Source organism: Dasypus novemcinctus, chromosome 11, assembly GCF_030445035.2.
Source record: "Dasypus novemcinctus isolate mDasNov1 chromosome 11, mDasNov1.1.hap2, whole genome shotgun sequence".
Lineage (NCBI taxonomy): Eukaryota > Metazoa > Chordata > Mammalia > Cingulata > Dasypodidae > Dasypus > Dasypus novemcinctus.
This window is the reverse complement of record NC_080683.1, coordinates 107,227,976-107,250,638: the sequence shown is the minus strand read 5'-3', so window position 1 is coordinate 107,250,638 and position 22,663 is coordinate 107,227,976.

The following is a 22,663-nucleotide window of genomic DNA, read 5'->3' as shown; positions in this document are numbered from 1 at the left end:
ATTAATATACTATACTCACACTACCATTTTTAAAAGTTAGGCACAATAAGAAAAAGATTGGCATTTACAAAGTTTCCTTTGAAATAATACAATGATATTAGATAATAACAAGTTCAATTAAATATGCTAATGGTTCATCAGATTTATTTTTATTTTTGCTTTTTATTTTTTTCAAGAACTCATTATATTCTTTTATTTTTTAAAACCCTTTGTAATGAAGAATTTTAAAAGTACATTACAGTAGAGAGAATAGTGTATGAATCCCCATGTACCCATTACCCAGTTTCAAAAATTAGCTGCTGGCCAAACTGCTTTCATTTTTATCCCCTTTTCTCCTTCTCCCTCTCTATCTTATTCTTATTAAATTAATGTTTATTGGCTTTTTAAATTTTTTCCCCTTTATTAGAGAAGTTGTGGGTTTATAGAACAATCAGGCATAAAATACAAGATTCCCATATACCACCCTTCCACTTATACCTTGCACTGGTGTGGACCTCTTGTTACAATTGACGACAGCACATTTTTATAATTGTACTATTAATTAAAGACCATGGTTTAACTAAGGATTCACTGTTCATATAATGTAGTTCCATGGATCTATAAAATTTTTTATTCTCTTCCCATCTAAACTAACACATCTCCTGCTAATCATATTCAGATATATATTTCAGTGCTGTGAATTGTGTTCACAATGTAGTGCTGCCATTACCACCATCCATTACCAAAACATTTCCATCATTTCACATAAGAACCCTGCACGTTTTACGCCTGAATTTATCATTTCCTATGCCCATCCTGTCCCCTGGTAACCTATATTCTAGATTCTGACTCTTATGAGTTTGCTTATTCTAATCGTTTCAAAGCAATGAGACCATACAATATTTGCCCTTTTGTGTCTGGCTTATTTAAGTCAACATGATGCTTTCAAGGTTATTCTATGTTGTCACATGTATCAGGACTTCATTTTATGGCTGAATAATATTCCATTTTATGTACATATCACATTTTGATTATCCATTCATCAGCTGATGAACATTTGTGTTGTTTCATCTTTTGGCAATTATGAATAATGCCACTATGAATAACAGTGTGCAAATATGTGTTCAAGTCCCTACTTTCAGTTCTTCTGGATATATGTTTAGTAGTGGAATTATCTGATCATGTGGTAGTTCTACATTTAGCTTTCTGAGGAACCACAAAACTACCTTCCAAAATAGTTGCACAATTTCATTGCCACCAGCAATGAATGAGTGTTCTTATTTCTCTAATTCCTATTCAACACATTAATTTTTTATTTTTTAACAGCAGACATTCTAATGGGTATGAAATGGTATTTCATTGTGGTTTTGAGTTACTTTTCCCTGATGGCTAATAATGTTGAGCATATTTTCATATGCTTTCTGTAGATTTGTATATCTTCTTTGGAGAGATTTTTAAATTGGGTTCTTTGTCTTTTTGCTGTTAAGTTAAAGAATTAGTTTGTATATATCCTGGATAGTAATCATTTATCAAATATGTGGTTTCTAAATATTTTCTCTGATTATGTAGATTGTTGTTTTACTTTCATAATATACTCCCCTGGAGAACAAGAGTCTTTTTTTAAAAAATTTTGATGAGCTCCCATTTATCTATTTTTTCTTTTCTTGCTTATGCTTTGGGTGTAAATTCTAAAAAACCATTACCTAATACAAGGAACTGAAGATGCGGCCCTATATTTTCTTCTAGGAGAAGAAAATATAGTTTTGATAGTTTTAGCACTTCCATTAAGGTTCTCGGTCCATTTTGAGTTGATTTTTATACATGGTGTGAGGTAAAGATGCTCCATCTTCTTTTTGTAAATGAACATCCAGTTTTCCCAGCACCATTTGTTGAAGAGACTATTCTTTCCAAATTGAGTGATATGGCAGTTTGAGATTATTTATGAATCCCAAAATGAGAAAGCATATGTTTCTAAAGTAAACTACTCCTCTGGGTGTGATACCCTTTGATTATATTAAATTCAGTTGAGGGGCCTTTGATTAAATTACCTGTTAAGATTGCTTTTTGATTCAACCATGTCAGTAAGATGTGACTCAGGTTGAGTTCCCATCCCTACAGTGGGTCTAATATAAGAGGAAACTCACAAAGACTGACAAAAACACAGGAAGAGAGAGTTCTGAAAATTTTTAGCCCGCCATGTGACAGAAAGGAGAGGTCTCAAACAGATGAAGCCCTGGGGAGGAATGAGTAATTTTGCCTGATAGATTATAGCTGACCTTGGGAAGAGATCTGGACAGCCAAGACTGCTATAGGAAGCTGTAAGAGACAAGCCCTGTGACTTCCAGGAAAATGGCAAAGAATAGGTAGACAGAGTTTGACCAAAAAAACCTGAGAAATAGCAAGGACCTAGCTAAAGGAGCTGCTTCAGATGTATAGAGAACAGGAAGGTGATCTGGTCATCTAGGAGGATACTGGAAATATAAAGAGGCTAAAGGAAAACCATGAGTTGTTCACCCCTGTGACTGGAAATGGCATATATAGTCCACCCTCGGGGCAAGCAGCCTCACTGGAGCCCCTGATTCATTGGGAGGAGGCATTCCCAGGGAGGAAAAGAGGTCTGACAGATGGTGGTGAGTGGTTTCCTTGCAGTGAATTTTGCCAGCGGAGCCCTCTCTGAACCTCAGAAGGTACCATGATGGGAAGAAGGGAGAGGAGATCTGCTAAGGCAGGCTGTCAAGCCCAGCCATCCCAGGAAAGAGAGGAACTAGATTACAGAGAGGGTGGGACAGGCACCGAATCAGCAGATAGCAAGCTACAGAAGTCTAAAACACCTGGGGGAATGGAGGCAGATAACTCTCTGGAGACTAATTAACCTAAGGAGACAATTTAGCTCAGGGGAGGAATTCCTGTCTGGTCTATACTTGGCCCCTGGTTTGATTCCTAGGTTGGTCAAGTGAGTGATCTGCCTAGTCATCAGGTATCCAACTGATATATCTTATGACAGGGAACATGTAGACATTTTTTTTGTTTTAGACTTTCTTGTCTAAAAATAAAGATTTCTTTATTTTTATTTTTTTATTTTTTTTATTTTAATCGCCAAAACCCGGCACATCACCTACCGAAGTTAGGCTGCAACTCCACGCACAAGGAGTGCACCCCATAAGGAGAGCCACCCAGTGCAAAAGAAAGTGCAGCCTGCCCAGGAATGGCACCGCACACAGAGAGCTGACACAACAAGATGATGCAACAAAAAGAAACACAGATCCCCAGTGCTGCTGATAAGGATAGAAGCAGTCACAGAAGAACACATAGTGAATGGACACAGAGAGCAGACAACTTGGGGGAGGGAAAGGGAAGAGAAATTTTTTTAAAAATCTTAAAAAAAAAAGACAGTGAAAGAACATACCAAAGAAATTGTAAACATACATAAAAAAATAATGGATATGATAGTGATAAATGGCACAAAGCAAGAAATCAAATAAACACTGGAAGCATACAACAGCAGATGTGAACAGGCAAAGGAAAGAATCAGCCACATAGAAGAGGATACATCTGAAATCAGATAGATAGTAGAATAGATAGAAAAAAAGATAGAAAAAATCCAACAAAGACTTAAGGACTTGAATGACAATATGAAATGCACAAACATGCATTCAAGTCATCCCAGAGGAAGAAGAGAAGGGAAAGAAGGCAGAAGGAATGTTGGAGGAAATAAAGACTGAAAATTTCCCAATTCTATTGAGGGACATGGACATACATGTCCAGGAAATGCAGAGCACCCCAAACAGTATAAATCCTAATAGGTGTACCCAAAGACATATATTTGTCAAATTGTCCAATGCTTAAAACAAAGAGAGAATACTGAAAGCAGCAAGAAAAAAGAGATCCATCACATCAAAGGGAAACTCAGTACGTGTAATTGCTGATTTCTCATCTGATACCATGGAAGAAAGAAGGCAGTGGTATGACATAGTTAAGATGCTAAAAGAAAAAAACTTCCAGCCAAGAATTCTCTATCCATCAAAGCTGACATTGAAAAATGAGAGTTCAAAATATTCATGGATACACAGAAATTAAGAGAGATTGTCAATATGAAACCTGCCCTTCAAGAAATACTAAAGGGAGTTCTGCAGTTGAAAGGAAAAGCCAGGAGAGAGAGAGTTGGAGTTTAAGAAAAACTAAAAAGCTAAAAGGAGAAATAAAAATATATGGCATGCATAAACATAAAGAAAATATATCTAATGTAAGTAATTCCTTGACAGTAATAATACTGAATGTTAATGGCTTAAATTCTCCAAGCAAGAAACACAGATTGGCAGAATGGATAAGGAAATAAACCTGTATATATGCTATCTACAAGAAACTCACCTTGGTCCTAGAGATGCAGGGAGGCTAAAAGTAAATGGTTGGAAACTCAACACGTAAATACATTACCTTCCCCCCACATGGGACATGACTCCCAGGGATGAGCCTCCCTGGCACGAAGGGAATACTACCAAGCACCAGCTGAGGATATAACTAGAAAAAGACTTTGAATAAAATGGTCAGCTCACACCAGCAGAACATCTCAGCCTACATGTAATATCAGCTGTTAAAAACTGCTTTTCGACCTTGAATAAAAGGGGGAAATGGAATGGACAAATGAGTTTATATGGCTACGAGTCTCCAAAAGAGAGTCAGGAGGTCATCAGAGGGGTCATGTTTACACATGCCTTAGCAGGGTCCCAGAGAGAGCCAAAGTAGACACAACCCCAGGTACTGGTTCTCCTGAGGGCTACAGAGACCCACAGGTTCTATGATCATGGCAGATGGCTCTGGAGTTCAGTGCCATGTCAAGTGGCCCTACTTTGGAACTTGTGTTCCTGTGTGTGATGGAGTTGGACTCAGATGTGACCTTTCTACACTTGCCTCTTTTCACTTTTACCAGACCTGTGGTTGGCACTGGGGTTGGTGTATAATCAGGAGACCTGAATCTCTGGACTGTCTATGTGACAGCCAGGCCCTGGACCTCAGCAGACTTGCAACTCCTACCCTCTGGTTTATTGGGCTTACCGTGGCCAGCTAACAGGGAGGTGAAGAAGGTCAACCATCACACAGGGAGCCAAGAGTGCCTACAACTACAAGCAGGAGAATTGCATCCATCATCCATGTGGAATCTAAGCCCCTTCTCAATATAGAGGTGTGGTGGACATAACCATGCCAGGGTCCACAGGGTGGAGGAATAGAGTATGGATTAGAGTGGACTTACTAATATTCTTCTATGGAACTATTGTGATTAGTAATGGAAGAAATTGTAGCATTGATGTGGAGAAAGTAGCCATGGTAGCTGCTGAGTGTAGGGAGAGGGAAGAAGAGATATGATGTGGGGGCATTTTCAGGACTTGGAGTTGTCCTGAGTGGTACTGCAGAGATAGATGCTGGACATTGTATGTCCTGCCATGGCCCACTGGGTGGACTGGGGGAGAGCATAAACTACAATGTAAACCATTATCCATGTAGTGCAGCAGTGCTCCAAAATATATTCACCAAATGCAATGAATGTCCCATGATGATGAAAGAGGTTGTTGATGTGGGAGGAGTGGGGTGAGGGGAGTGGGGGGTATATAGGGACCTCTTATTTTTTTTAATGTAACATTTTTTAAAAAATAGAGAAAAAGAGAAGCAAATGGTTGGAAATCAATTTTACATGCAACCAAAAACCAAAAAAGGGTGAGAGTAGCTAATTAATATCAGGCAAAATAGACTTTAAATGCAAAAGTATTGTAAGAGAAAATGAAGGACACTATATATTAATAAAAAGGGGAAACCTATCAAGAAGAAAGAACAATCTTAAACATTTATGCACCTAATCAGTGTGCCTCAAAATACAGGAGGCAAACATCGGAAAACCTAAGTGGAGAAATAGATGCCTCTATAATTATAGTGGGGACTTTATTAACACACCATTATCACCATTAGAAAGAACATCTCAACAGAGAATCAATGAAGAAACAAAGATCTTGAATAATACACTAGAGGATCTGGACCTAATAGATAAATATAGAACATTGCACCCAAATACAGTGGGATATACATTCTTCTTGAGCATACATAGATCATTCTCCAGGATAGACCACAGGCAAGGTCACAGAACAGCTGTCAACAAATTAATAAAGTTTGAAATCATACAAAGTTATTTCTCTGGCCACAATGGAATGAAGCTGGAAATCAATAAGGGGCAGAAAAGCAGATTAAGTACAAAGATATGGAAGATAAAGAAGACACTCTTAGACAAACAGCAGGTCAAGGATAAAATTACAGAAGAAATCAGTAACTGCCTTGAAACAAATGAAAATAACAACACAAAGTACCAAAACATATGGGATGCAGCAAAAGCTGTACTGAGAGGGAAATTAATAGCCATAAAATGCCTATTGTAAAAAGAAGAAAGCTCTAAAATCAAAGACCTACCTGCACGCCTGGAGGAATTAGTAAAAGAACAACAAGCTAACCCCAAAGCAAGTGGAAAGAAGGAAATAACAACAATAAGAGCAGAGCTAAATGAAATTGAAAATGAGAAAGCACTAGAAAAAATAAAATCAAAAGCTGGTTCTTTGAGAAGGGTAATAAAATTGATCAACCCTTAGCTAGACTAAGAGAGAAGATACATATACATAAAATAAGAAATGAGGAAGGAAATATCACCACTGACCCCATGGAAATAAAGAGTATCGTAAGAGGATGCTTTAAAAATTTTTATGCCAAAAGATGGATAATTTAGAGGATATGGACAAATTCCTAGAAACACACAGGCAGCCTAGCCACAGTGTTGAAAGAAGAAATTGATGAACTCAACAGACAAATCAGAAATAATGAGATTGAATTAGTCATCAAAAACCTCCCACTAAGAGCCCAGGACCAAACGGCTTCATGGGTGATTCTACCAAATATTCTGGAAAGAACTAACACCAATCCTGCTCAAATTCTTCCAGAAAATAGACATGGAGGAAGCATTGCCTAACTCATTCTATGATGCCAATGTCATCCTAATACCAAAGCCAAATAAGGACACCACAAGAAAGGAAACAATAAATCAATCTCATGAAACTAAATTCTAAAATCCTCAACAAAATAGTTGCTAATAGAATCCAACAACACATCAAACAAATTATAGATGGCCAAGAGGGCTGCATCCCTGGTATTCAAGGATAGTTCAATATAAGAAAGTCAATCAATGTAATACACGACATAGATTGAAAGAGAAAAAATCACATAATCACTATATAGAGGCAGAAATAGCATTTGACAAAACACAGCACCCTTTCCTGGTTGAAAACACTTCTAAAGATAGAAATGGAAGGAAACTTCCTCAACATGAGAAAGAGTATACATGAAAAACCCACAGATAACATCATATTCAATGGTGAAATTCTAAAAGCTTTCCTTCTAAAATCTGGAACAAGACAAGGATGCCCACAGTCACTGCTCTTATTTAATATTGTGTTAGAAGTACTTCATTGAGCACTTAGGCAAGAAAAAGATATAAAATCCAAATTGAAAAGGAAGAAGTAAAAATTCATTATTTGCAGATGACATGATACTATTCATCAAAAACCCTAAGAAATCTACAACAAAGCTTCTAGAGCTTATAAATGAGTTCAATAAAGTGGCAGGTTATAAGATCAATAGGAAAAAAATCAGTAGCATTTCTGTACACCAATAATGAGCAATCTGAGGAGGAAATCAAGAAAAAAATCCCCTTTGCAATAGCAACTAAAAGAATCAAATACCTAAAAATAAATTTAAATAAAAATGTAAACAATTTGTATGCAGAAAACTATACAACACTGTTAAAGGAAATCAAAGAAGACCTAAAAAAATGGATTCCCTGTTCATGGATAGGAAGATTCAACATCATTAAGATGTCTATCCTACCCAAACTGATTTACAGATTTAACATAATCCCAATAAAAACTACCACAGCATTTTTTGCTGAATTGGAAAAGCTACCTATAAAATTTATTTGGAAGGGCAAGGGTCCCCAAATAGCCAAAGACATACTGAAAAAGAAAAATGAAATCAGAGGAATCATACTACTTGGCTTTAAAATATACCACAAAGCTACAGTGGTCAAAACTGCATGGTATTGGCACAAGGATTGACATACTGACCAATGGAACCAAACTGATACTTCTGATATAGATCCTCACATATACAGTCAACAAATAATCAATAAGACCACAAAGACCATTCAACTGGGAAAGAATGGCCCCTTCCACAAATGGTGCTTAGAGAACTGAATATTCATATCCAAAAGAATGAGAGAGGAGCACCATTCACACTTTATACAAAAATTAACTCAAGATGAATCAAAGATCAAAATATAAGAGCCAAGACCATAAAGATCTTGGAAGATAATGTAGGGAACATCTACACAATCTTGTATCAGTAAATGGTTTCATGAACTTTACACCCAAAGCACAAGCAACAAAAGAAAAAATAGATAAATGGAAGCCTCCTCAAAATTAAAAACTTTTGTACCTCAAAAGAATTTGTTAAGAAAGTAAAAAGGCGGCCTACTCAATGGGAGAAAATATTTGGTAACCATATATCTGATAGGGGCCTAATATCCAACATATATAAAGAAATCCTATACTTTGAAACTATGTTAAAAAATGGGCAAATGATTTGAATAGACACAACTACAAAGAAGAAGTACACATGGCTAAAAGCATATGAAAAGATGCTAAACATCTATTATCTATTAGGGAAATGCAAATCAAAACCACAATGAGATTATCACCTTACACCCATTGGACTGGTGCCTATTAAAAAAACAAAGAACTACAAGTGTTAGAGAGGATGTGGAGGAATGGGAACACTTATCCATAACTGGTGGGAATGCAGAATGGTGCAACCATTGTGGAGGACAGTCTGGGAGTTCCTCAGGAAGCGAACTATAAAACTGCCATATGATCCAACAATCCCACACCAATGTTCATAGTGTGTTATTCACTATTGCCAAAAGTTGGAAGCAACCCAAATGTCTATCAACAGAAGAATAAATAAGCAACCTCTGGTATATACATACAACAGAGTATTTCTCAGCTGTAAGAAGGAATGCAATATTAACACTTGGGATAACATGGAATAACCTTGAAGACCTTGTGTTGAGTGAAGCAAGCCAAGCACTGAAGGACAAATATTACATGACCTCACTGATATGAATTCAGCAAATTGAGAAGACTCACAGAGCCAGTATCTGAAAGATGGGTTTAGAGGAGACAGAAAAGGAGAAGTTGCTGAGTCAATGCCCTTATGGGAAACATCTATAATAAGGTGGAAACATGTAGTTGTGCAGTGGGTGGGCATGACAGTGGTGCAGTGATGCTATTGGGTTGGGCAGTGCTGGTCTGTGATGTAGGTAGTATGTAGGGAAAATGCACTGTCCATGGAACTGGGGAGAGGGTTGGGGGAGGGAACAGATGAACTTTGGGAATTTTCAGGTATATGGTTGAAATTACAATGTTGGGAATGTTTTTTTGGCAAATACAGCAGGGGATGGTTACTGGTTTAGGGTGTTGGATATGAGGGGTATACTGTACACAGTGCACCTAGGGCAGGCTTCTAGGGGTATGTGAGTATTCATCTTGTCACAGTGACTTGTAGCAGTGGGTGGAGAACCACACAATGAATGGAAGGTGTTGAACTCCCATCCTGGAGAGTCCTTCTGTGTTCTCAAATAAAGGGGTGGGGCCTCTAGAGAGCATTGGCAGTACCTAATAGGGGAGGACAGGCCAGTATGTCAAGCCCTCAATGTTGTTGCAAGTAACTATGAATCTTGTTCCTCAAGGAGTGAAGCTTGATGGCTGCTATGGGTACCAAGGGTGGGGAGGAATAGAATAGATTGAAAATGAGGCATTTTGGGGGCATTGGGATTGTTCTACATGATCTTGCAAAGATGGATACAGGCCATGTTAAATTTTTACAGAATTTATAAAAGTTTATGGTCCAAAATGTGAACCATAATGTAAATCATTGACCATGGTTAGTGGCAATGCTTCAATATTTGTATATCAATTGTAACAAATATACCATCCATGTGTAAAATGTTATTAATAGGGAAAAGGGGAAAAGGGAAAATAAAATGAACAAAATAAGACACTAGGGGAAAATGGAAGAAAATGTCACCATACATACAAGACAACTGATCTTAGAGTGATGAAAGATAAACATCAAAATGTTTTTAATTTTATTTTTTATTTTTTTTATCATTTCAAATTATTTTTAATTTTTGGTATTTTATTTTTTTAACTATCATTATTATTTGATTATTCTTGTTAATTTTATTCTGTTGTCAGATTCATTTTTGAAGTTGTTTTGGCTCACAGAATGGTTACAACTGTGGCAGGGAAGGATCATTGGTATGGGGTTTCAGTGATGCGGGATCCATGGGGGTAGGTTCATCTGGGGCACACTTGTAAAGCATATGAATGAGTTCAAGTGTTCATGGGGCATTGGCATGGTGGGTGGAGATCCACACAATAACCAAAAGAATATCCAAGTCCCATCCTGGGAAGTTCTGCCACATTCTCTAATGCTACAGCAAGAATCCCCCAGGTACAGGGACAGAGGCTTGAGAAGGAGGTTGGACCATTGATGGGCTCTTGATACTGATGACTGTATTTATGAACCTTCTCATTTAAAATGGAAAGCTAGCCTAGTATTATAGGTTGCCTAAGCGTTATCTCCTGAGACCCTTGTTGCTCAAATGTGGCCTCTCTTTAAGTCAAACTCAGCATATAAATGCATTACCTTCTCCCCAGTATGGGACATGACTCCCGGGGATGAGCCTCCCTGGCACCAAGGGATTACTACCAAGCACCAACTAGCAATACAACTAGAAAAAGATCTTGATCAAAAGGGGGAAAGGGTAAAGACAAATGAGTTTACATGGTTAACAGACTTCAAAGTGAGTTGAGACGTCATTCCAGAGGGTACACTTATGCGTGTCTCAGCAGGATTTCATTGACAGCCACAATAAATATTGCCTCAAATAGCAGGGTTCCAAATACCACAGGCAGGGCCAACAGCTCTGGAGTTTGGTACCCTTCCAGTGGACCCTGCTTTAGAATTTATGCTCCCAATGTGACAGAGTTGGACTTAGTGTGGTTTCCCTACACATGGCTTTTTTGTCCCTTCTATTTGAACTTATATTTAGTACTAGAATTGATAGGTTTATGTACAAGAGACTTCAATCTTTGGGCTTTCCATGTGTCAACTGGGCCCTGAATCTCAACAGAATAGCAACACCAACTCTCCTGTTCTTTGGACTCACCCAGGACAACCAACAAGGAAATGAAGATGGACAATGACCATCCCAAGGAACAAAGAGAGTCTACAACTGCAAGCAAGATAGTCCCATCTATCTGCCTCATGGGATCCAAGCCCCCTCTCAATTAGAGGCAGAGTGGGCATCACCATCCCAGAATCCTCAGGATTGGGGAATGAATGATGGAGTAGATTGGACTTACTGTTATTGCACTATAGACTTATTGTGATTCTAGCAATGGAAGTATTTTTATCATAGATATGGAGGCAGTGGACACTGGAGTTTCTGAGGGGAGGGAGAGGGAAAAATAGGTGTAATATGGGGGCATTTTTAGGACATTGGAATTGTCCTGATTGACATTGCAATGACAGATACAGGCCATTATATATCTTGTCATAACATACAAAATGATGCAAGAGAGAATTTAAACTATAATATAAAATATAACCCACACTTAGTGGCAATGCTCCAATATGTGTTCATATATTGTAACAAATGTACCACACTAATGTAGAATGTTGTTAATGTGGGAAAGTGTAGGAGGGCTAGGGAGTGGGGCATATGGGAATCCCCTACATTTTTTATGAAGCATTTATGTAGTCTTTAAAAAATAAAAACAAAGGCTAACGCCTATTTCAAGAAAAAAATTAATTTCAAAGACCCTTTACATTTCTATCACTATCTTGTTTCAAGTAATTATGGGGAAAACTGCTTCTTTAACATCTGATCCAGAAAATATGTAAAAAGACACTTTATTTCACTTTTCCAAGGAGTCATTCCTTGTCACCCAGACCTGGTCAAATTCCTTGTGTTTCAGCCATAATGGATCTCCTTAATACGATGCATCACAATGACTACATAATTAGTTGTTTAATATCTTTCCCCTCCACTATACAAGAATGTGAGCTCCCCAAGGAAGGGTAGTATCTTCCTTGTTTCCTGTATATGTCCAGGATTTTGCCCAGTGCCTTATCCATACATATATTCCAAATTTTAAAAATTAATTACTAAACTCCTTATCCTTCAGATTCATCCTCTACTGATCCTTCATAGCTTACCTAGTTTTATGAAACGCTACTACTTTCAACCTTCTCCTACTACCTTCCCATTTTGTTTCTATCCTATTCCAGCTTTAGAGTATTGGTACTAATACAACTAGCTTCCCATACAATTTTTTTTAATCCTGGCTCATGTCTAATCACCTTTCTTTTAAGAATTACAGGATCTGATAGGATCTACATAGCTAGCCTCTGATTCGATCTCAGTATCCTTCTTTAATGTTCTGCCTTCATAGGCTGCCCAGAAGATGGTGTAGCATTAGTCTAGTTTCTATTATTAGCATGGATGTTGGATACCACATCTGACATCATATACCAAAATAATTACCACAAAGAATTAAAAGTAACATACTTTATTAGTTGAAGCACCTAGGTTATAATAAGTACTACAAACTAAATTTACCTAGATTAAGTACCAAAGAGAGGTCATTATAAGGATATTGACACAGTTCATTATGCCCAAGAACAGGAATGTAGACTGGCCTTAGAGAAAGACTGAGACTAAAAAGGTAGAGGACATCAAATCCCCAGAAAACTCCCTTTCTCCTCCTCTCACCTCTGCTTCTCTCTGTGCATTGGCTTCATTCAATTCTCTTTCCAAAGATCTCAGTGATACGTGAAGAAGATGTCCCTCTTAAAACACCCTAAATTTACATCTTATCCATTCTAGTGGCTTTCCTTGTTTTCCACTTGAATTTTAGAGCCCATGTTACAAAGTCCCAGGAAAATAATGCTAATCAGGTCATCTTGTTTCAGATGATGACTATGTTACAATAAACTGTGGTCAAAGAGGAAGAATGATATTGGGCCAATAGGCACCTCCTCCACAATCCTATGGGTTAGGCAAGTGAGGGGGATAGGGGAAAGACTGTAGAAATAGAAGGAAATATGTAAGGTAGGAGAGTACTCCAAATATCTCAACCTCAAATATAAAATAAGCATTCTAAAACCTAGTAGAAAATATGAGTTAATGTTTTTCAGGTCTCTGGATTAGAGATTAATTCATTCATATGCATTTACGTGAGACAAGGAACCAAAAATGTAAAGAATAATCATTTTTATTATATACGTAAGAATTTAAATTTTGTTGGCAAATGGAATATAACTAAAATTTTTAAAAGGCAGTAGAAAACTAGAAAATACTAACAAATAAATGATACAAAGAAAAAATTAGATTATAAAGGAGCTCACACAAATAAGAAAGATAAAAGCATTTTAAAGCCCCAGGGAAGTTATTTTTTAATCAAGAATTGTTAAAAGATTCTTAGTTCACAAAATCATAGGTTACAAATTTTATGATGGACCAGATCTCTGAATGTAAAACTGTTAAGAATTGATACATTATAACTGAATTACTCTTTTATGGGAATGACTTGTGTCTATCAGTAAAGGTGAATAAAGCGTTTTGGAAACCCCAAGTCAGATGACTAATTAGCAAGATTGCAATGTGACTGGGACTAAGAGAACAACAGTTATCACTAAAGAAAGTGTTTACCAAGCAAAGGCATAGTCAGTATCCTGCTAAGTAAAAGGAGCCTAAGGAGGCTGGCTTATCCGGGAGTCTCCAGCATTGTCCCGGAGGGAGGATCTCTAGTAGGCTGCCAGGAGTTTCCCAGCCTGCTTAGAAGGCATTTCCAAAGTTGAGGAAACGGTGCCCTAACACTGACCCATATAACCACAATAGCATTTCACCCCCCCCAACCCCACCCTGCTGTTCACTTCACTTCAGAGCCAGTGTGCATTCATCCCTGACAAATTGCTCAGGTCTCTTTGGAAAAGTCTACATTTGTTGGACTGAGTACCAGAGAGGAGAGAATGCACAAAGAGAGATTCAAAAATCTTCAGAGGGCCCCCCTTCCCTCAAGTCTTGGGTTGGGTACTGATCAGTGCATGTTTGTAAGGAAACTCTCTGAAGTTGGGAAAAAGAACAATCTAAAAGCATTAGAGAGGAAAATTCACAGAGCTCTCACAGGGCCAGGAATAGTTTCTCTCTTCACTAGCCAGGTTAGAAAATAGGGCATCAGGGAGAATGTGCATAGTGGTTTTTCCTCCCTAGTGAGGTAAAATTAGCTGCTCTGATCCCACCTAACAAAGATTCAACCCAAGATCTGAAGGAACCAATCTGTTTCCAAATAACTTGACAACCTCCCAGATCAAAGCTCAAAGCCATTTATAAGGATACAAAGATTTCCAGCACCCAAAAAGGTAAAATTCACAAAGTCTGGCATTCAAACATGAAGAGAAGAAAAAAAAAGGGATCATAATGAGAAGAAAAATCAATTAATCAAAATGGACCCAGAAATTATGAAGATGATAGAATTTATAGATAAGGACATTAAAACTGCTGTTATAACTTGTATTCCATAAATCCCAGAAGCTGAAATAAAAACAAAGTCTGTTAAATAAGGACAAGCATAACATAAAAAGACCCAAATTCAAACTTCTAGGGATGAAAATTGCAATGTCCTTTTTTCAAAAAAGACGCTAAAATAATTCAAGAGAGAAAAGATAGGCTTTTCCATAGGAAGTTTATATGGAAAAAAATAAGCTTCAACCCTTACCTCAAACCATTCAAAAACATTAACTTGAAATAGATCATAGCCCTAACAGTAATGGTTAAAACTATAATGGAATTTTAAAAAAATAAAACAGGAGAAAATCTTTCACAGAGCACACAACAAGCATAACCTTAAAAGAAAAACATGATAAATGAACTTCATTAAAATTATAAACTTTCGAAAGACATCTTTGGGCCTCAGAAGAGTAAACTATAATCAAGTGACTACAATAAAGCAAGTCAATCCTAGTTTACGGTGAAAAGCGAAAAACATTTAACAACATGCAATTTAGGATCTCACAACTTTTTTGAACAATTCATGAATCAGACAGCAACTTATCTAAGAAACAGAGGGAAGCTCTGCTAGGGAGGAAGAAAGGACAGTTCTATGAATGACAGGATCTCACAACCAACAAGGAATAACAGTATAAATGACTCTACTGACTGCATCAAGATATTTATCCTTACATGGCTAACACAAAACCAGAGGGACCAGGATACACAGGCTAAACTAGAATTGCTGGAATGTGATTGGTCGGCCTAAACTGGAGCTGACTGACTCTGACTGGTTGTCTTAGATTTCCAGTTCTGAGGGAGCCCAACACTACAAGAAACAGGAACTAAGTAAAATTTTTATTTACTGGCATGGGGTTTGGCATGATCAACTCCATCTTGGGTCCACACACATTATTTAACAACAGCTATGTCCACACAATGACCTTGCACCACCTTGCAGCATTTCAGTCCCACTCTGTAATGGCTCAATAGGATGGTGGGAAAGGAAATCTTCCTAGTGGCACAACTGCACATATGCATTCTATTTTTCTATTTTTTCTTGAAAGAGATGGTAGATCTACACAAGGGCAATAGCTAACCATTTTCCCATTGCTCAGGATATTGAAAGAAACAAAACAAAGGAGTGATAAGAAGGAGGTCTGGATGACAGGAACTAAACTCCATGGAATAGGTAAGCGTTTGAAGTTTCTTGTGACTCAAGTGCTTGCTCACAAAAGAGTATCAACTACAGATACTTTTCTCAATGATAAAATTGAAAAGGTAACATTCTCTGAGGCTATTAGCCACCCTCTTACCCCAGCCTCTCCAGTTTGCCCAATGAGTTCATGGACAAAGTAGTCATCAAGAAGCAAGTGTAAAGGGTATGTGTTGGTTCCAAAGCCTGGTCCTCCCTTCCACAAGACTGTTATGGCTACTAGAGCTAAATAGCCTAACAAGCCAATCACTGAATCTGAGGCTGTTCCTCTTTTGTGGCACCATCCCCAAGAGGATTAGTTAGCCAGGTTAATTATATTGGACACTTCTCATCATGGAGGATGAAGCAACATGTTTTCACCAGAATAGACACACTAGTTATCCTTTCCTGTTTGCACTGCTTTTGCAAGTACCACCATCCTTAGGCTAATGGAATGCTGAGTCTCTTTCATGCTTCCCACACAACTTTGCTTTCAACAAAAGAATCCATTTATCAGTAAAGAATGAGGGAAAATGTTCACATCCATGGAATTTATTGATTTTACCATTTGCCACATTTCCCCAAATCTGCTTGCCTGATAGAACCAATGAAATACCCTCTTCAAGACACAGCTGAGATACTGGCTAAGTAATACTATCCTACTTGGCTAAGTGCTGTCTACAGGGTTCTATATGCTCTGAGCTAGTAACCGGTATGGTACTAATTCTGACATAGTCAGAATTCATGGAACAAGGAACCATGAGAATGGAATGGGAATGGTTCTTCTCACTGCTGTCCTTAACGACCCTTCCCAAAAGTTTTCCTTCCCATTTCCCATCTAATTCCTGTATCAAAACCCATCCTACTTCCTTCTAGTTAGCTGAGTACTGTGTCCTCTGTGTACCAAGGGGTACTTCTACTGAGGCCTTGCAAGGCAAGCCAGTCATGCCTTGTTGGAAAATGGTGCAAGGGAAGCTAGATTTACAGACAGCTAAGCTAACTATTTGTTTGGCACAACTTTTAAAACAAGGTAATAATGAGGTTCCCTAACTTTCCTAAGGCATACTTTTCTAGCTGTCTTTATAGCCTGTGTGTCTGGCACCTACATCCTTGGTAATTTTTGTTTTTGATCCATTCTAGATTTTTTTTTTTAATGAAAAGGAAAAAAAAATCCTAAATGGCTTCTTATTTCTTGACTGAAATTTACCGATGCAGGAAAATACCACCAGTTCGAAATGGCCAAAAAGCAATTGAGAAATAGTACTTGAAACAGTTTAAAAAAAAAAGAAAAACAAACTAACCAAAAATAAATCCAAACCCACCCTCAATATGAATTCTAGTGGTCATAAATTAGGGCTTTGGGTCTTGTAATAGTCTACCACAAGCACTACTTGTATAGAAAATAGAAGGACTATACCTGTCTTAATTTTCTCTTAAGAAATTTCTCAAGATCCATATTTTGTGATAGAAAATGGAGGGAAAGTAGCTAACTACACAAATGTGTATCCAAAGTTTTAGTCAAATAAACAAATGATCTTTATTGTTCTTAATCTCAAGACAGGATTAATCTCCAGGGACATAACTGTCACCCAGATTTCACAGCCAATCTCAGCAAACTCATATCGGTAGACTCATATTTCTATGTATAGTCTATCATATTTAATGTCACAACAAATAGAATTGAAATATTTTATAAATGCTGCATCATTTAGATTGCTGAAAATGGGGCATTTAAAATCAGATGGCATTAAATGATGAGTTAATGCTTTTAAAAAAGCAAATTCTAGTTTTCTACTCCAAGATACATTTCATGCCAGTAACTAAAATTTAAGTTTTTGTTTCAAAATGAATGATAAAACAAATGATTTAGAAGAATTCCTTATGCATTTAAGAATTAAGGAAAATAACTCCATGAATAATCTAAATAAGACTCACATCTAAGTATTAAAAGTTCAAAATGAAAGCACTCTATGTTTGGAATTTTATGTTTAATTTATAAAAAAGTTTACTCCCACTTAATAGAAAATACTTATGGGTGTCAAAAAAAAAAAAAACCCTTATGCCAATTAATTCTCCTGCTAAGAGAATTTAAATATTTCATTATTACTGAGAGCTTATCATTCAAATCACTGAATATATGTTCCCTTTTCATGTGCTAAAAACAAAATTAATTTTAAAAAATAAAAAAAAAACTTTAAAAAATTAAAAATTAAGTTAGAGTGGCTATTCATTAAAGATCTATTCAGCCTATAAGAAGGAAGTGAAACTTTTCCAACTAAAAATAGTACTGGCCTCTTGCTCCATTTTTAGCACACTAGCAAATAACTTTGTGATATGTCAAGAGCTAGATAGCTATGGTGAACCCAGTATGTCTTTTGGCACTGAATCAACAGTGTTCTACCCAGCAACACTACTGTCTACTATATAGTGTGACTCAATCTATCGTTAACATCATAATCAGCTTCCAGATAAGTGTTTCCATTGACATGTTCCTCTTAGCATCGAGTGACAAGAAAAAGTGTCCAGTAAAAAGTTCTGAACTGCCGGCACTCCAAAGGTATGACAACCTAATCTACATTTGACTAAGCATTTTGGTCAACTGATAAAAATGGAACCCGTGACAACAATTGTGGGAGTTGATTCTAGGACAAATGCACAAAGGAATCTGAAATGGTTCCAGAATACATTACAATCCGATCTGTAACAGTGCATGAACAAGAAGAGCTAAAACATGATAATAGCAGAGGAGCTCTAGCTGTCAGAGATGGAGCAGAGGAGAAAATCTAAGTTTGAGAAAGCCTGAGTAAAGCTACAATCTGCAAATGATTTCAAAAGAAGTCGCACTGCCTAAAGGATAGAAATGGGCAGAAAAAGATCAAGAGTTAAATATTTTCAGGCAACAGTGTTTAGTATTTGGTTAATATAATGTGACTATTTGAGAAAATATTGATAATAACTGCCATTTATTATATGCCAGGAAGTGTACCAGCCCTTTTATTTCATTATCTTATTTAATCCTCTCAACAATCCTTCAAGATAGTTATTATCATTCTCATTTCATACGTGAAAGTTTGGTAAACTATGTGACTTGCCCAAGATCGCACCACTAGCAAGTAGGAGAGTCAGTATTTGGTCCCATATCTATGTGGCTTGCAGTCCAAGTTCCCTTCCTATTTAACAATGTGTGACCCCTCCATTATCTGTGCTTATAAACATACATAAACACACATATAGACAGAATATCCATGCAGATATTTTCAGGCGATCATTCATAAACACATGTTAGGGCATTTTAACAAATGCGTTGGGTACTACGAGGGGGCGGGCAGAAAATAGGGGCCATTTCTCTACTCAGCCTTCTCAAAATTTCATTTCAAAAGATTGAGAAGGTATAAAAACATGAAAAGAATGGAAACATATTTAAGAGAGAAATGGCTATTAGTACAGGTTAAGAATACAGAAATTGATTCTAGTCTTTTTTTTTTATTTTAATAGTACTGAAAACAATATCCCTAGAAAGAGTAAATATCAAACATGGCTTTTATAAGAAATGGAAATAAAGAAAGGGAACGTGCATAAAGATTCTTTCAGAGGAAAAAGCATCAGCATTCAGTGAAATTTGGCTGTATCAGAGAAAATTAAAAAATGCTTCCATATTATTTGCCATAAAATAAACATTTTGGAGGGCTGCTGCAGAAGGTAGATTAGGTGAATACAAAATCTGGCAAAAATGATTCTGAAACTAGAAGTTGATTTCCTAAAGAGAGAGCTAAAAATATGACCCTGAATCCTCTAACAAAGAGGGTTCTGGAGATTGGTAAATGCACTATTGTAAAATAAAAAATAGTAAGAAAAAAGAAAATATGTTTAAATAAAATAATTAAAAATAAAATATTTTAAAAATACTCCATTTTTATCTTGTTTATTCCTCAAGTTCAAATATAAAAAATGGAGCCCTCTGAAATTTATTGAGCCTGGTAATTCATTTCATTTGCTCACCAATTTTTTTGTTATTTTCTTTTTTGCTTTGTTTTGGACAATCTAGTTAGGAGCTTCCAAATGCCTGAGCTGTGTTTCCTGGTAGCTCAAGAGAGAAATCAGGTAAATAAAAGCATCTGTATCTACAGGCAATATAAGGATAAACCTTTCCTAATTAGCTGTGCCAATTTCCACAACTCAGCAGCCTTGTTTGTGCCTCGTTTTCCTCCACTCTAAAATAAGGGAATTGGATTAGATGATCTCTGCAGATTTATCAGTTGTAACTTCTACGATTTTGTCCGCCAAGCTGTGAACGGCGGCTAACTCCAAGGAGACATCTGTAGGAACGTCACCCTCCGTGGTATATGCCTTTATAACAGCTGTTGTTTTATTTTATTTTTTACACAATGAACCAGAGTTACTTTTGCAAACAGAAACAGCAACGTAGATTTTTTTCAATCCATTCTTTTAGGATGACGGACATAACAGAATTGCTACTTTTGATGCATGTCATGACACATACCCATAGGGCTCCTCTAGGAACAATCCTCTGTCCACACGCTTTAAATACCTCGCAGGGCAGCCGCCTTCCTGCTCTAACACTCAGAGGGAATTGGTTTCATTGGGGGTTTTTTAGTAAATAAATACCCTATTCTTTCCAGTGTTTTTCTTTCTTTCCCAACTTTATTTCACATACTCTAACAAGTGACTTGACTGGGCCCCTCACACACAGAGCGCCTTGAATGTCTGGAAAGAAAAGCTTTTTGATCATTTGAAGAGGATGTCAATCTCTGCATATCACTTTCTTGCTCTAGCAGGAGTAAGTCTGATCACCGCTGCCAGGCCGTTATCAAATTTCTCCAGCTTTTGTGATAAGCGTTTGGGATTTCAACTAACTGCGGGAGGGCTCCCTGAGACCGCCACTGCAGCTGGATTCCCTGAATTATCTTCATCTGGCCCTGCAACAAAGGAGCCCGGGCCTGACGGCCAGATTATAATGTTGCCTTTGTGTAACATGAAGAAGTTTCCTACTTGTCTATTAAATGTAAATTTACAGGGTCTGGCGTCAACAAGGTAGTTCTGAGGAAAGAACGTTTTTGGGAGCAGTCTAGTTCGAATTTTATAATTGCAGTTTTTTGTTGTTTGTTTTTAAATCATTCCTTTAAAAATAAGTGTTCTTTGGGTCCAGAAAAATCAGTGAGTTAAACAACAGCAATGTATTCTCTCACAGTTCAAGAGGGCAGAAGTCCAAAGTCAGGGTATCAGCAGGCTCCGGGGAGGCTCCTTCGCTGCTGCTTCCTCCCTTCTGGTCCTTCCAGGTGCCCCTCGCTTTGTGCCGCATCGCTCCGGCCTCTTGCCTCAGTGGTCGCAGGGCCACCTCTACCTCTGTGTGTCCTCTCTGTGGGTCTGTGTGACTCTCCTCCGTCCTCTGATTTTTCAGGACATTTGTGATGGCATTTAGGGTGCATCCAGGATAATTTCCTCTTCTCAAGATCCTTAATTTAGCCATATCTCAAAGATCCTTTTTGCAAATTCCACAGAGTAGGGCTTGATGTCCTTCAGTGGCCATTATCCAATCTCCTGTAGTAGCCCTAGAAGGCATGAACATAAACCATAAACAATTATACCCCTTTGGGTTCTTAGAAGAAACAATTTACAATGTCCTCTGTTGAAGAGTTGATAGCAAGTATCTAACCCCATGCCCATTTTTATATCACCCTGCATTGCCTGCTTAATTTTCCTTATCAATCCTGAATATTGGTCCCAAGATAGGACATGGCCTCTCAATTTCCCCTGTCTGCCAGAAGAGTTCCCTGTTTCCCTCATATGTCTTCCCCATCTCCTATTTAATAGCTAAAGGGTTTATTCTTTTGATTAATACAAAGATTCACTCTATTAAAGGCTGCCTTTATCTCCTCTACATTCCTAACCTCATCAAATGGTTGGGTTTTTTTAAAGATTTATTTTATTTATTTATTTCTCCTCCCCCCTGTTGTCTGCTCTGTGTCCATTCACTGTGTGTTCTTCTGCATCTGCTTGTATTGTCAGGTAGCACTGGGAAATTGCATCTCTTTTTTGTTGCATCACCTTGCTGCGTCAGCTCTCGGGGTGTGCAGTGCCATTCCTGGGCAGGCTGCACTCTCCTTGTGGGGTGCACTCCTCCCACATGGGGTTCTCCTATGCAGGGACACCCCTGCGTGGCATGGCACTCCTTGCACACGGCAGCACTGCACATGGGTCAGCTCACGACATGGGTCAAGAGGCCCTGGGGATTGAACCCTGGACACTCCATATGATAAGCAGATGCTCTATCAGTTGAGCCACCTCCGCTTCCCATCATCAAATAGTTCTTGTGTTCCCTATAATGCTCCAAGCACTGTGAGAGCCACTGACTTTGAATCCCAAAGTCCCTTCATCTTAATTAACCCAGGAGTCCTAGGGATTTTCATGCAAACAATTCTTGTAGCCTGCTTGCCAGTAAAGTCCACCATGTCCACAGCAGATGTGTAGAGAGGTGTGGCCTCTGAGATCTGATGACTTCTGGATACCCCCCTCAACATCCCAAATTTTCAAGTATCTTTGGGACACCCAATATATCCTTGGAGGTCATACCAGAGTAGCTTTATAAAGCTTGAATCCAGCCAGCGTGGCAGTGAGCAACCAAAGCTTTAGTGGAATCCTTAACCATTTCCACCAGAGGATTCATCACCAATGGCAGGAGCCATAGTCAGTTGCCTATCTGCCATGGATAAGAGGAAGGGAAAAATGCTTCAAAGCCCAGAAGGAAATCATTCTAGCTTGGACATCTA